The 12,682-nt window shown below is 40.4% G+C and overlaps 1 protein-coding gene across 1 annotated transcript in view; it reads left to right on the top strand.

Moving 5' to 3' along the window:
• Positions 1–2,042: 2,042 nt before the first annotated feature.
• LOC114436344 (caM kinase-like vesicle-associated protein) overlaps positions 2,043–12,682 on the top strand; it is a 29,739-nt gene continuing 19,099 nt past the window's right edge. The window contains exon 1 of the mRNA XM_028406554.1: positions 2,043–2,199. The gene's annotated coding sequence lies outside the window, so the exon portion shown is untranslated. The remainder of the gene's footprint in view (positions 2,200–12,682) is intronic.

Here is a 12,682-nt window from a genome sequence, read left to right as displayed (position 1 = left end):
TCATTACATCACTGATGTCGCTGTGACTGACAGGAGACAAAGTCACTGACTAACTGTTGAACAAACCAGGTGTTACTTTGCACACCTCTGCATTGCTAATTGCTTGTCTTGTTTTGCACTTGTCTGTATTTTAGGCATTGTGTTGATAGGCAGCAGTAAGAGACTGAAAAGCATCTCTTTGAAAATGATGCCAAAATGAACTGGCACCATAAACTATGTCTGTTGTTGTATGTATGTTCTGTGTGTGCCACGCCAAAACTGGGTGAGAACTCTCCATGTCTCAACCACCTCAGCAGATTTCAGCGCATGTGGATGAGAAAGCGGCATTTGGAGAAGCGATTCTCTGTTTCTATGAGGTGAAAGATCAGAGATGGCTTTTCTTAGCAGGAATTATCAACCTATAATGAGTTCAGATCTATAATGAGTTCAGATCTGTCATTAAAAAACCCTTTTCCCCTGGCAACTACAATCTTTTGACCTTTTGCAGTGCTCTGAACATATGTGGTGTATTAGGTAGTATCTGTCACGTTGAGCGAAAACCATCTGCTCAGTGTCTCCATCCCTCTACTGTTTTCAGTTTGCGGGTTTTATGTATATGTTTCCCTTCATGCTTCATCTGTAATATGTGTGGACATGAAGGCCCTCGAGGATTTTTATAAGTTGCAGAATATTAGAGCACAATTTCATCTCCAATAACAGTCAGATGCTGGAATGGGCCGTTTAAAGGGTTATTTCACTGAAATACAGTTATGGCTCTGGGATGGCATTTCACCAGACAGATTTCTGCCACCACTTCAATCCAGTTGTCATTGGAACTGCTGATTCCAAACACAAAATATTAGGTTTGGCTAAAATGTGTTGATGCTAACATGTGTATGTTATTGTGTGGATGTTTCACATTGCACAGACCTAAGTAAGAAAAAATTAGTCTAGATTAGTGTGGGCATTAAAAGCCTCAGCCCACACCTTTTCAGTCAATAAACATGTGAGCATGGGTTTTTAGACACAGGCAGACATGGGTCAATAGTTGAACTTGAAAACACTGCAACAATCCTCCTCACTGTTTTTCCTCCTTTCATCACTTCTGTCTCTTTTCTTATGCACTAAACTGAATGAATCTCCTCCACTGATTCTACATGCTTAAACCCTGGCAGGGCTCCAGCAGTTAGTGATGCCACAGACACAGGCCACAGATGCTCACTGACATTAGCAGAAAGCCAACAACCAATTGTATGCGTCACTTCCCTAAGGTTTGTGTTTGCATGTGCATGTCTGTGTGAATGTGTTAATACAAGCTCCTACTATTACTGTATTCATTATTTAGTTTTAGTTCTTGTTTTTATAACTTCAGATATATACAAACACATGTAAGTTAAACTAACTGTGTGGCCTTTGAATGGTGCCACTAAAATAATGTGACTCAGTGGGGAATGCTGGGAAAAAATGAAGATTGGTGGAACGCCATTAAATTGTTATACTATAAAAGCTAAGTAATAAAGACCATTGAAGTGCTAGTTAGTAACTCTATTTTACTCTTTTTAGGAGGGTAAAGCCAGCCCACACATCCGGATAAAAATTCTGATTGGCTGCCTGCTTCTCGCACTGATGGCTAACTGGTTTGTGTATTATGAAGTAATATGACTCTATGAATAATATGAATATGTCTTTTTGATTACTTCTTCGCACATGTTGCATTCTGTACAATACAGTTATTTTATATTCTTTGTTGTTTGGACACGTTATTGTATTTTTCTTGTCCATAACAAAAACTCACATTCACATTAATCACGTTTCATGTTATTTTTTGACAAAGGTTAGAATAGAGAGAACAGGGATGGTAATGATTCTGTAAATAACACATTTAGTAGCTTTTATTTGGTCTCTGACCCTTTCCTCCTGTGCGCTCTGCCCTATGCGCTGTGCGCTCCGGACCCTTCGCTCCCTCCCTCCCTCTCCTCTCCTCTCCTCCTCTCCTCTCCTCCCCTCTCCTCCTCTCCGCGCAGAGCTCGACGCGCACAGGCACAACAGATGGTACAGTACTACAGGCTGCAGGAGCGCAAGAATTTGACCGTAGAAGTACTTTTATATCTCCAAACTTCACAGGAGCGTCTAGTATAAGCGGAGTTGGAAGGGTTCTCCGAGTACAAATTTGACTTTGACGGTCTGTGGATACGTTTAAAGGCGGAATTTGGTGTCAAGGTAAGTTGTGAGATTTCTGAATAGCTGTTCAGATTTCGGAATCAGTGGCGAATGCGCATGAAAAGCATAGCATCCAACGAGTTGTATTATTTTTTTCTGATTCAATTCATGGAGATATATTAATAACAGTAACTCTGATCATTTAAGTTTGTTACATAATTTTGATGAATAGAGAACAATTGACGGATAATATTGCCGTAACCCACCACGAATAGATCACATGTCTTTAACATTTAAATTTACCCTCTGGGTAGAGACAGATTTGTTCTTATTATTATCCCATTTAATCAGGAAACATACATTTATATTTCTTATTTTTGGGGAAAAAATAAACTGGTGAAAGTGTTATTTTAAATACAAAAGTATTAGAAAAAAGTATAAAGTATATGAAGAATAATATTGATTAATAGATTTTTCTCATCATCCTGAATCCCATTTTGAAGGCTGCAAGATGTATTCCAGGAGTTTGTCACAGCACTTTGCTCCACAGTCACACATCTATAAACAGCAAGCGCTGAGGCTGCAACTCTGTGGATGCTGCTGTCAAAACTCAAAATTCAATCATGTAATGATCTGTGTGACTGCTGCAGTAACAGCTCTGGAATGCAAACTTTTACACACACACACACAGCAACACCATGTCAGAGGTCAGCTCACCGACACACTGTCTGCTGTGATTGCGGGTTCATTCTTGGAGAAAGGGGACTGAAACTCAAACAGAGTTTAAAACTTCAGGCTTGTTGTCATTGCTCAGCAAGAGGTGAAGAATGAACACGTTTTCCAGTCGGCCTGAAATGTGTGTAATGAGGTAAAAGCACTGAGGTTTTTTCTTACTTTTTTGGTTATTCAACAGACTCATGCAACAATGACCTTTGTAGATATTAAAATGAATCAGCTTTTTGGAAAATTGGTTGTTTTTGCACTCAGTTTAGAAACATAAGAAACCACATGCCATGAGCCTGCAGTGGCTACATAAAGCCTTTAACTGTAGCCTGTGAGACACCAATCTCTATGCACCCAAAATACTAATCTACGTCTAGATATATTTATGTCCCAGAAAAAACAATCACCACGGGAGCACTTCCACTATAGGATAATTCATCTATATGTCACATCCTTAAGGCTGTTTAAAATGAGTGATGCACACATGGGGTCACCAGTGAGCAGTATGTAATGATTTGTTCAGTCCCAGAAGTCCCGGTCCAGACCTTAGTCAGGCCCCAGGTGGCTCCTGTGGCAGAAGCAGCTACAGGAAGGCACAGCAGATTACCATATAGCCTCACAATTTGTACACAATTAGATCTCCAGGGAGCCGCTTCCAACTTTGTGTTGCATCCACTCTCGATTCTATGTGAGCTGCTGGTATTATAGAGATGTGAACATTACTTTGAAAGGGTGACTGCGGATGTAAAAATCAGCTAAGGCTGGTAAACTGAGAGAAAGACTATTTTTGTTAATTAATGGAATAAATAACTGCCAGTAGATTGGTTCTCATGCACTGTATAAATAGCTGAGGGATCAATTTCTGGAAGTTTTTTCATCCTTATTTCAGCTTTTACTGTCTATTGCCACAGTTCTCTTGTCAGAGAAGGGAATACATATCTTACTGTCAGCATCCTTTGTTTCTATGATATTTGTACTAATGAAAAAATTGGTGGCACCACTGAGAGCAACATGACACAATGGCTTCACCACATGTACTGTCCAAACACACACACAGCAGCAATATTAGGACATAAATTAATATGAGCTGCAGTGAAGTTATCACAATGATATTACCTAATATCTAATACCACGGCTCCTTATCCATCAAAAACTCTCTTCTATCTGGTGAGCACTATGGATGCAGTCATGCTGAGCAGAGTTTTTGATATATATTGGTTTTTTTTGTATATGCCAGCTTGGGAAGGTTGTTTGAGAGTAGGCATTTCAACAGTAAAGTACCAAAGCAGGAACTGTCACTGGGAGGAGGCAGTACTGCTGTCAGAGATGCTCCCACTGTGGTATTTCATTATATTGTTGCCAGCGTTGTGAGAAAATGAGTATAGTGGGTTTTAGAGTATGAGCCTGGGACCAGAGTTTAATGACTTAAGTCAAAGACAACATCCAGCAAGTGTTAGAGGGGTTAGATGTAAAGTAATAAGATAGGACTGGCTATTTTTATGAGGACTGTAGTGTGTGGACTGTGAGTGCAGTCTCACTCTCCCTGCTTTGAAGAGCAGAATCAAAAGCATATAGATACTCAGCCACTGCAGAGGCTGGATGTTGTATTGACTTTATATAACCCATATGTGAGGTACACCTCATAAATACAGATATGTGGCATATATTTCTGTATTTCCTTAATAAACAGGAAACAGAAGCAGTAAATGCTACACTGCAGCACAGAGGAAATGAAATAATGTGACACGTGCCTGCTAGAAGAACATTTAGAAAATTTCCAAATAGCCTCCAGATGTGTTCTGTTTCATAAATGGGATGACGTGCAAACATAATGTGGCTATAAAAAAAGGTAAAAAAAAAAAGGAAGAAGTGACGACTTTCAACTCCACCTACTCTGCCACCATCATCTGTGATTGCTTTTCCGATTTCACTGCTGAAATCCATCCATCAAACCCAAGCTGTCCTCAAATGACTCAGGTGGCCAAGCAGACGTAAGTGAAACCATGACAAACTGCACAGCAACACGCGTTTTTTTTTTCTTTTTTCTTTTTGGTAGCAGTGTGTGAAGTGCTCCGTTTGCAGTGGATCAATATCCTGCTGTGACAAGTGAGTGAGAGTAAAATGAGGATGATACTACAGTGAAAAAAATCCTGCAGTGATACCTGTGGCAGCCGTTAAGCAGCGGAGCCATACAGCATCTGACATTAAGCTGCTAATCTCAACATGAAAGGGATGATGCTCACGTTTGTGACAGAGATGATGGATGCATTGAAAGTGAACACACTAAACATGCAGCATCTGCATACGTGGGTGATCATCAGCATCCTTATAAGAGCTCCAGTAATAGTGAATGTCAACACAAACTGCCATGCAGGTCACCTTCTGTCTGTCAACACATGTCATCATTACATTCTGAGTTACAGTTACTGAGGTGGGGCCTCAGCACTGTGCCTAATTTAACAGTATAAACAATGCATGGATGCAGCTCTCTATGTATTTCATATGATATAAAAGCATTGCATTGCATTCCTGCTCTCTTCTAGTGACACAGTTATGTTAATTATCAGTGACTGGGTTTGCACAAGTGGAGCAACTGTTTCAACTTCACCCCACACTTTAAGCCAGGAGAATAATATTCACCGTAGCATTGTAAGTTCGTGATGGTTACATTAGAACAGCCTATAGTTGTGAGTAAACAGCACTTTGCATTATATATGGACACACTCGTCATTTCAAAGAAGAAGAATTAGTACAGTCTAATAGGAATGTGATCAACTATGAGAACAAATGTGTCTACATAAGAGCTTAGCTGCACATTATGTGACATCAGAGACAAGAAGGACACATGTGTACACATATGTTTGTGTTGGTGTCAATACTCTCCCTGGCAGTTGTTAAGACACACACTACAGTATAACAAATGTGAATTAAGCTTTTAAAATAGGACGAGAGTTCTCTGTTCCTTGTGTTGTTCAGTATATTGGTGCTTATGCAGTGTTGAGCTACAGTAGCCACTGTTTTTGGACACATTTCAACTTCAGCAGACCTCTGTGCCAGGTCTCATGTATATAACTGTTTATCCTCAGCTTCACTTTTTTATGATGTTTTTGTTTTGTTGTCCTCCTGGTACTGCAGCTCTGCTGATTTATTACGAGGTTGGTTTTATCATTTGGTGTTGCTGAGGGGAGGTAGCATCACATGAAAAAGTGACATCAGTGGCTCAGCCGTGGATCATCAGTGTCTCACCTTTACTGTCTTCTGTGGCTGGTTTCCTAATGTTGCAGGCATCTGGGAACAAGTTCCTGACATGGACTCATTGTTAGTCATAATGGGTCGTACCAAGGGGGGAATATAACAGCAGTTATGTTTTAATGATGTGTGTCAATGCCAATGCTGGCATGAAAAAAAAACAATTAGAGTTAATTGAAATAGAGAGAGAGAGAGAGAGAGAGAGAGAGAGAGAGGTGAAATTAGGAGGAAGAGGAAGTGTCTGTGTTTCTGCCCTCATACCTCATCTTTAGAGAAAGGGTTACTTATGGCACCATGCCGCTTCAAAGAGCCACCCTGCCTCGCACCCACAAATAGAAAATTTGAAGGGGAATTTTAAATGGAAATGGATTAATATTTTACCTCAGCATTGATTCATGCTGCCACTGTAGACATTTTCATCTATGAGCAAGTTGCTTATGCGAATGCATGCAGTGACGTTAATGTGGTCTTGATCTGGCACATCTTCTCTTTTCTGTGCATTAGAAGTAATGGGCTTCCTAAGTGGAGCATTGCTGTCATCGCTTAGGCCGTCTGTCATTTTCTCATTCATAACAGTAATAGATTATAGGGGTTGAGCCAATGAAGGCTATGATGGATGTAAAGTGCTATCATTGATCTGTGGTGTTTGCTGACTGCGTCTTAAAGAAATAGATTCTCATTTTAGAGTGTCTACAGTAATTTTGGTGGTTGACATTTTATGCATGAACTCGAGTTGCAGCATGGTTTGACTCTATGCAACAAAACACTGATGAAATGTGTTGAAATTTCCAGTGACATTTTCTGCTACCAACCAAAATCAATAAAAAAGTAAAGTAAATAAAATTGGAAGAAGCTGTACTTCTAGGTTTTCAATGTGTGATTATGTGTTTCAGGAATGTTATTGGATTCTTGGTCTCTTTTAATATTGTCTCCTCTACATATTGAACTACTGCATGTTGCACAGGTGAAGGACAGGGGAAATCTATTTTCATTAAAGTTTCATGACAGAGACTGAAGACAATGGGCTGTTGCATGGATGCAATCGATGCAGCTCCCAAATGCTCTGCTGGTTTGCCACTGTGGGTAGAAAGGGGCTTTAAGCTGCTCCTTGAATCAGGACTTAATGACAGTCTAAAGGATAGATAGAGCTATTTGATTTCTTGATAGAGAGGATCATTGGAGGTCGAAAAGGCCAGGTCTGTGGCTTTTGTCTATGTTCTGGATTTAAACTCAGCTCTGTCACTATGCAATTTGCCTGTGACAAAAAAAATATCACTGATAAAGTTTATAGCCTTTGTGGAATTTAATCTGAAATGTTTAAATGAGGGCAAGAGAAAGAAGAGAAGCAAGTGTCTGTATCTGTATTAACTCCGTGGATCATTCAATCTGGCGTTTCAGGGGCAACAAACACAGCTAGAGAAATGACCTTTGACACATACACACATCATCCATTTATTCAACTGGTAAATTTCAGTGTGCTATACAATCATTCCTTGATGTGCCAGTTTGATCACTGGAGTGATCTCTTGGCTATCAACATTTGACACATTGGACACGTGATTTTCTTTTAACATTGGCAATACTGCTTTTAGAGGTACTGCCACAGTTTGCAGATGGTGTTGGTATACTTAAAATAAGAAAGAAAACACACTTTGCAAACTTTGACAATAGACAGTGAAGGAGGGACACTGCTGAGGGAGCAGGTAGTACATATGAATGAGCAGATCATTTAAATTATCTCTTGGTGCTCCTTTTGCACGAAATGCACAATAGCACTGCAGTAATGTCATGAATGTATTATCTCTGCCCTCTTCTTGTTGACATTAACAAACCTCTTGGACATTCAAAACACCAACCAAAAAACAAAACAAACAAAAAAGCAAAAAATCTAATTAAATTAAATTATTCCTATATAAATTATTAGCAGTACACAGCATCCTCCAAAGCAATGTCTCTCTTCACTGAGCAGGAACGGCACTGTACTACGATGCCACACTGACTCTGTAACCAAGGCAACTAACAACAGGCACAGTGAATGGTCAGATTAGCTGGTGAAGTGATGCAGTCTAAAAAAATTGAAATAAACCATTTCCCCTTGGTATACATTACTTGCCGTCTCTGTGTTGCTGTATGCGCATCTCATCAGGTTTTGTAGGATAAATAAATGGGGCAGCTTTGGTTTGACAACCAGATCTGGATATATAGGAATAGATACAGATTTTATGCAAAGTACAAAATTAACAAAGGAATATTTAAACATTGAGCTCAAAGGCTGAAGGCTTGAGCACCAGGCTGGGGATGAGCTAATCACAGACTTCAGGAAAAGAGCTTGGTGGAGGTGGATGCCTCCATTAGCGACAAGGATTCACACCTCACTCATTCATCTCACCACCTCCCACCGCAATGACCCCACTGTCACATGCTCTGAGTCACCTGGCTCCTTGCCACTCCTTCCTGCTTGTTCTTTCAGCGTGAGCTTCTTTCTCTCCCTCTCACCCTCTCCTCGTGGAGCGCTCCAACACACCCTAAGCAGATTAACTGTATCACTGCCTAGACAAAGCAAGAAAAGATGGTATATTTAGGCACAGACTGCTACTATTGACTGGAGAAAGGCCTCAGAGATTGGCTTTTTTCATTTATGTGGGAGGAAAAGAAGCATGAGTCCAGCTTTGTGGTGGATAGTAGTTTTTTTTGTAGAGCACCAAGCCTGCTCATCCAGCTACATTAAGTTAGGAGAAGGAGCATAGCAACCAAGCATAGATCAGGTGGACCAGCCCCATGGGCTTTTAGTGTCACCCCTCCAAATTTCTTCAGTACACATTTGTGCTGTAGACACTTATTTGCTGCCATACAGCACGGATTTTAATGAGTCAGTCAGTTCAGACCGGCGTTGTTGTGCCTGCACAGTTGTGTGTTGGTTCTGCCAGGAACACTGACGTCATGAGGACATAAGTAGAAGAAGACCATGTCATGTATGACATACAGCAGGTTTATATGAGATGCATAGCTTTGCTGTGTAATGTACATTATGTGCATTAGCTGTGTCCTGCTGCCACATTTACCATGACTGCCGCCATTAAAAGTGTACTTGCCAAAGTTCTTTTTGTTGCCAGCAAGCAACAAATCAAGGGATGCAATGGGCAAATTCTTCGTAACCCACAGTATCCAGGGACCAGTGAAAGGAAGGATGTGTGTCTCAGCTGCATCTGAAGGAAGTGTTTGAAATACTCTGCCTTCAAATGCAGCCTTTGAAGGATGCAGCCCCTGAACTGGGACACAGTTACATTAGAAAGCAAAGAAGCATACCCTTAAGGTCCCTTTAGAAAGTCTTCTGGAGTTTTCAGTCAAATCAGTCGAGTTTACCCTGTTTTCATGGAATTGAGTTTGTTGTGTTGTCTGTTGTGTTCATATACTGGAGTAAGAAGAGCTGCCTTGGAGTGCTCCACAGGACCTGCGAGGGTTGGATCATACCCTTGTTCCCTTTGAGAAGGACAAATGTGATCACACTGTGGGTGTGAAACATGCATGAATGCCTAGAACAATTTAAGCATGGGCTGTAAAGCAAAGTAGATGACGTTTGTTTTCAGGCGGCTCAGCGTTTGTGCGTATTCAACAGGAAGTGTCGACAGCATGAGGATCAAGTTTTGCTTGGCTCTGCTGAGGAGCAGGTGGGCTCGACTGTTGGGCAGTCAGTGCTGTGATTCCACTGGGGCTATCAGGGCCATATGTGGGACAGCTCACTGCCCCTCACTGGGTCTGTGGTTACAGTGGGCTGTAACACATGTACTCTCCCCGGTCTAAGTTGCGAAAGCATGTCCCCCTCCCAGCAGGCAAATTCTTTCTCCAACATGAACATGTCATCTCCTCTTTCACCCTGTGTGACCACTTTGTAACCATGGAGACTATTCTTGGGCTCATTTAAAAACTTATGTTATTTAGTTTGGTGTGGTTTTGATTTGCTTAAAGTCATTCAGCAGTGTCTCCCTCACCTGTTTACCTACATGCTGTGGGAAATACAGCTGCTCCACTCTTCTGTCATTTGCAGACAATTAGAAATTCAGTGCAAGCTGACTTCTGCTAAGCATCCATGAGTACACAGCAGTGACACGATCCTAATTTTCATGAACATTCTGTCAAGAGAGATTACGCATCCCTCATCCTGCTGGGTTTTCTCCCCCAGAGAGAATAGCTTGTAAATATGACGAGGCTGTGGAGAATATAACAGAGCTGACTTACTTTGCATATTAAAATATTGTCAGTTTATGTGAGAAATACAAGGTGAAAGTTGCAGCTTTGAGAATCAGTTTCATAACATCTACACTAGTGCAATCATCGATTCTATGTGCAGCCAAAGTCTTTGTGCAAGGCCTCCAGTGGTGTATTAACCTGCTCTGTCTACAATCATCCGGATATGACAACACTTTAAAGAGCCCTGCAAACATCCTGGATATTTATGCCTGCAGCATACAATTCATGTCTAAACTAATTAATGACTATGTAGCAATTTACTAATGGCTCTTTGTACATTGGTGCTCAGGCCCTTGTGTCATATTTAGTGTTTATTGCTGTGGTTGAGTAGTTAACTTGTCATCTTTGTCTTTCGTTTTAGAAACATAATGTACAGTTTCTACAGCAAACACAATGCACGCATACAGCTTATTGGAAATAAGCAATGCTTTTCCTCTCACTTTGTCAGGAGAGAGAGTTTCCGAGGCGGAGCTGTGCTGGCCTTCAGGTATACTGGGACAATTCTCAGTGGTGTGTAGCATCAGTGGGATGATGGACAAAAACACCTGCCTGCCCTCTACATCAGCCCGGCAGACAAAAAAAAAAATCCCATTTCACCCCTGCATCAAAGCTGTGTACTTTAGTGTGCTAAAACAAATCCTGTTTTTGCTGCATCAGAGTTGGAGGGCGTACTTCAACAAAAATACTTTCTCCGATACAATTTATATAATAATAATAATTATGTTACTTTTAACCCACTCTTAAAAGTTGTTTTACTCTCTACCAGCTCATCCAAACCAGAAAAACCACTGCAACTGTCTAAAGATTGTGTAGCAAAATAACCTGTTTTTGTTTGTTTGGTGGTTATACTACTCATTTTATTTTCATTGAATTTAGAAGCAGCCTGTTATATATAATAATGCTCTGTTATTTGGAAATAGTGGACTACAGTGCCTGAAGGATTCAGCCAAATATTAAAAGGCATTAGTATAATAAGACATGTAGGGAGTATGCCTCACTGTATTCCTGACCACATTATAAGCTTCTTTTACACCAATAGCACTTTGTATTATGTCATATTTGGAGGAGACAATTAGACAACTCACCAGCCAATTTGGTTTATTTTGAACCTCACTTAAATCATAACAGCACCAGCATCCTGCCAGAATGTCCCTCCTCGTGCTGTTGTTTTTGTCTCTGAAACAAAAGCACTGTCATTCTAAAGTAGTGTGATCTGATGCCTGACTGTGAGCCTAAATGCTGAAGATTCGGAAGGAAATTTGAAATAAGTAACTCTTTAGGAACCAGAAGCTTAATGGTCTTGATGGTTTGGGACGGAATTAAGACCTCAAATCCTTATCTGACTTAATTTCACTTTTTTAATTTAAGGGGTAAACATTTAAAGTGAGACTTACAAAGGACATGATTTTACAGTGCTATTAACTGTGGCGCAGCACAAAATGAAAAAAGCAAGGAGACAACCATCACATAAACATACTACATAACATAAAAACTAAAATGAACCGATACAATACCTTTGTTCCATTTTACATGCATCTCTCCAAAGCAGCAAGTGTTATAGAGAAAAACTTCTCTTTGATTTCACAGCAGGCCCTCAGACAACAACAGCTCTGCAGCAGTCTAACCCATCAGTTTCCATCCCCTCCAAGAGCCTTGTAACGCACTTCTAACAAGCAGCAGCTCAGTGCCCTGGCCATGAAATCTCCTCATGCTGTTGAGTTTTATTTGGCCTCTCCAAATAAAAGAGATTAAAAATGAACATGTGGATAGGTTTTGAAGACTTTCTTGGACTGAAAGCAGAAAAATCTAAAAACTGGTAATACAGGGACAGGGCTCAATCATTACCTCCAAATGGGCTTTTATCTGTTGCACTGCATTGTGCCAATTTGCTGTTTTTCAGCTGAAAAAGATGATTGAGCCTGTTGATTTCATACAGATGAGTTCACCCCTTACACAATAACATTAAAAGTTTTAATTTAAAACTTCCACTGCAGTATTTCTGTTTTTGCTGACTCACCGTTTTATCTGAACACCAAAATCTACTCCCCTATTTATGGGAGTTACACACAGATCCATCCACACATGCTCAGCCACACTGTTTTACAGTCATGTATTATTGTCAGTGTACTTCTTTCTCATGTATATATTATGCTAACCTTCGCATCATGTTGAAACTTTTACATGATATTCTTTGAAGTATTTTACTAAAAACAGCAGTCTGTACTCCCAGCAGAGTCAGGCTAATTCATTAGTAAAAAAACATCACACAGAATGAATCTAACCCATGCAGATACCCACCACTTCATCACACATGCGTGGCCTT

The sequence above is a fragment of the Parambassis ranga genome, chromosome 5 (assembly GCF_900634625.1).
Source record: "Parambassis ranga chromosome 5, fParRan2.1, whole genome shotgun sequence".
In the NCBI taxonomy this organism is placed as follows: domain Eukaryota; kingdom Metazoa; phylum Chordata; class Actinopteri; family Ambassidae; genus Parambassis; species Parambassis ranga.
The sequence above is the reverse complement of the archived record's forward strand: the minus strand, read 5'-3'. Positions and strand labels throughout refer to the sequence as shown.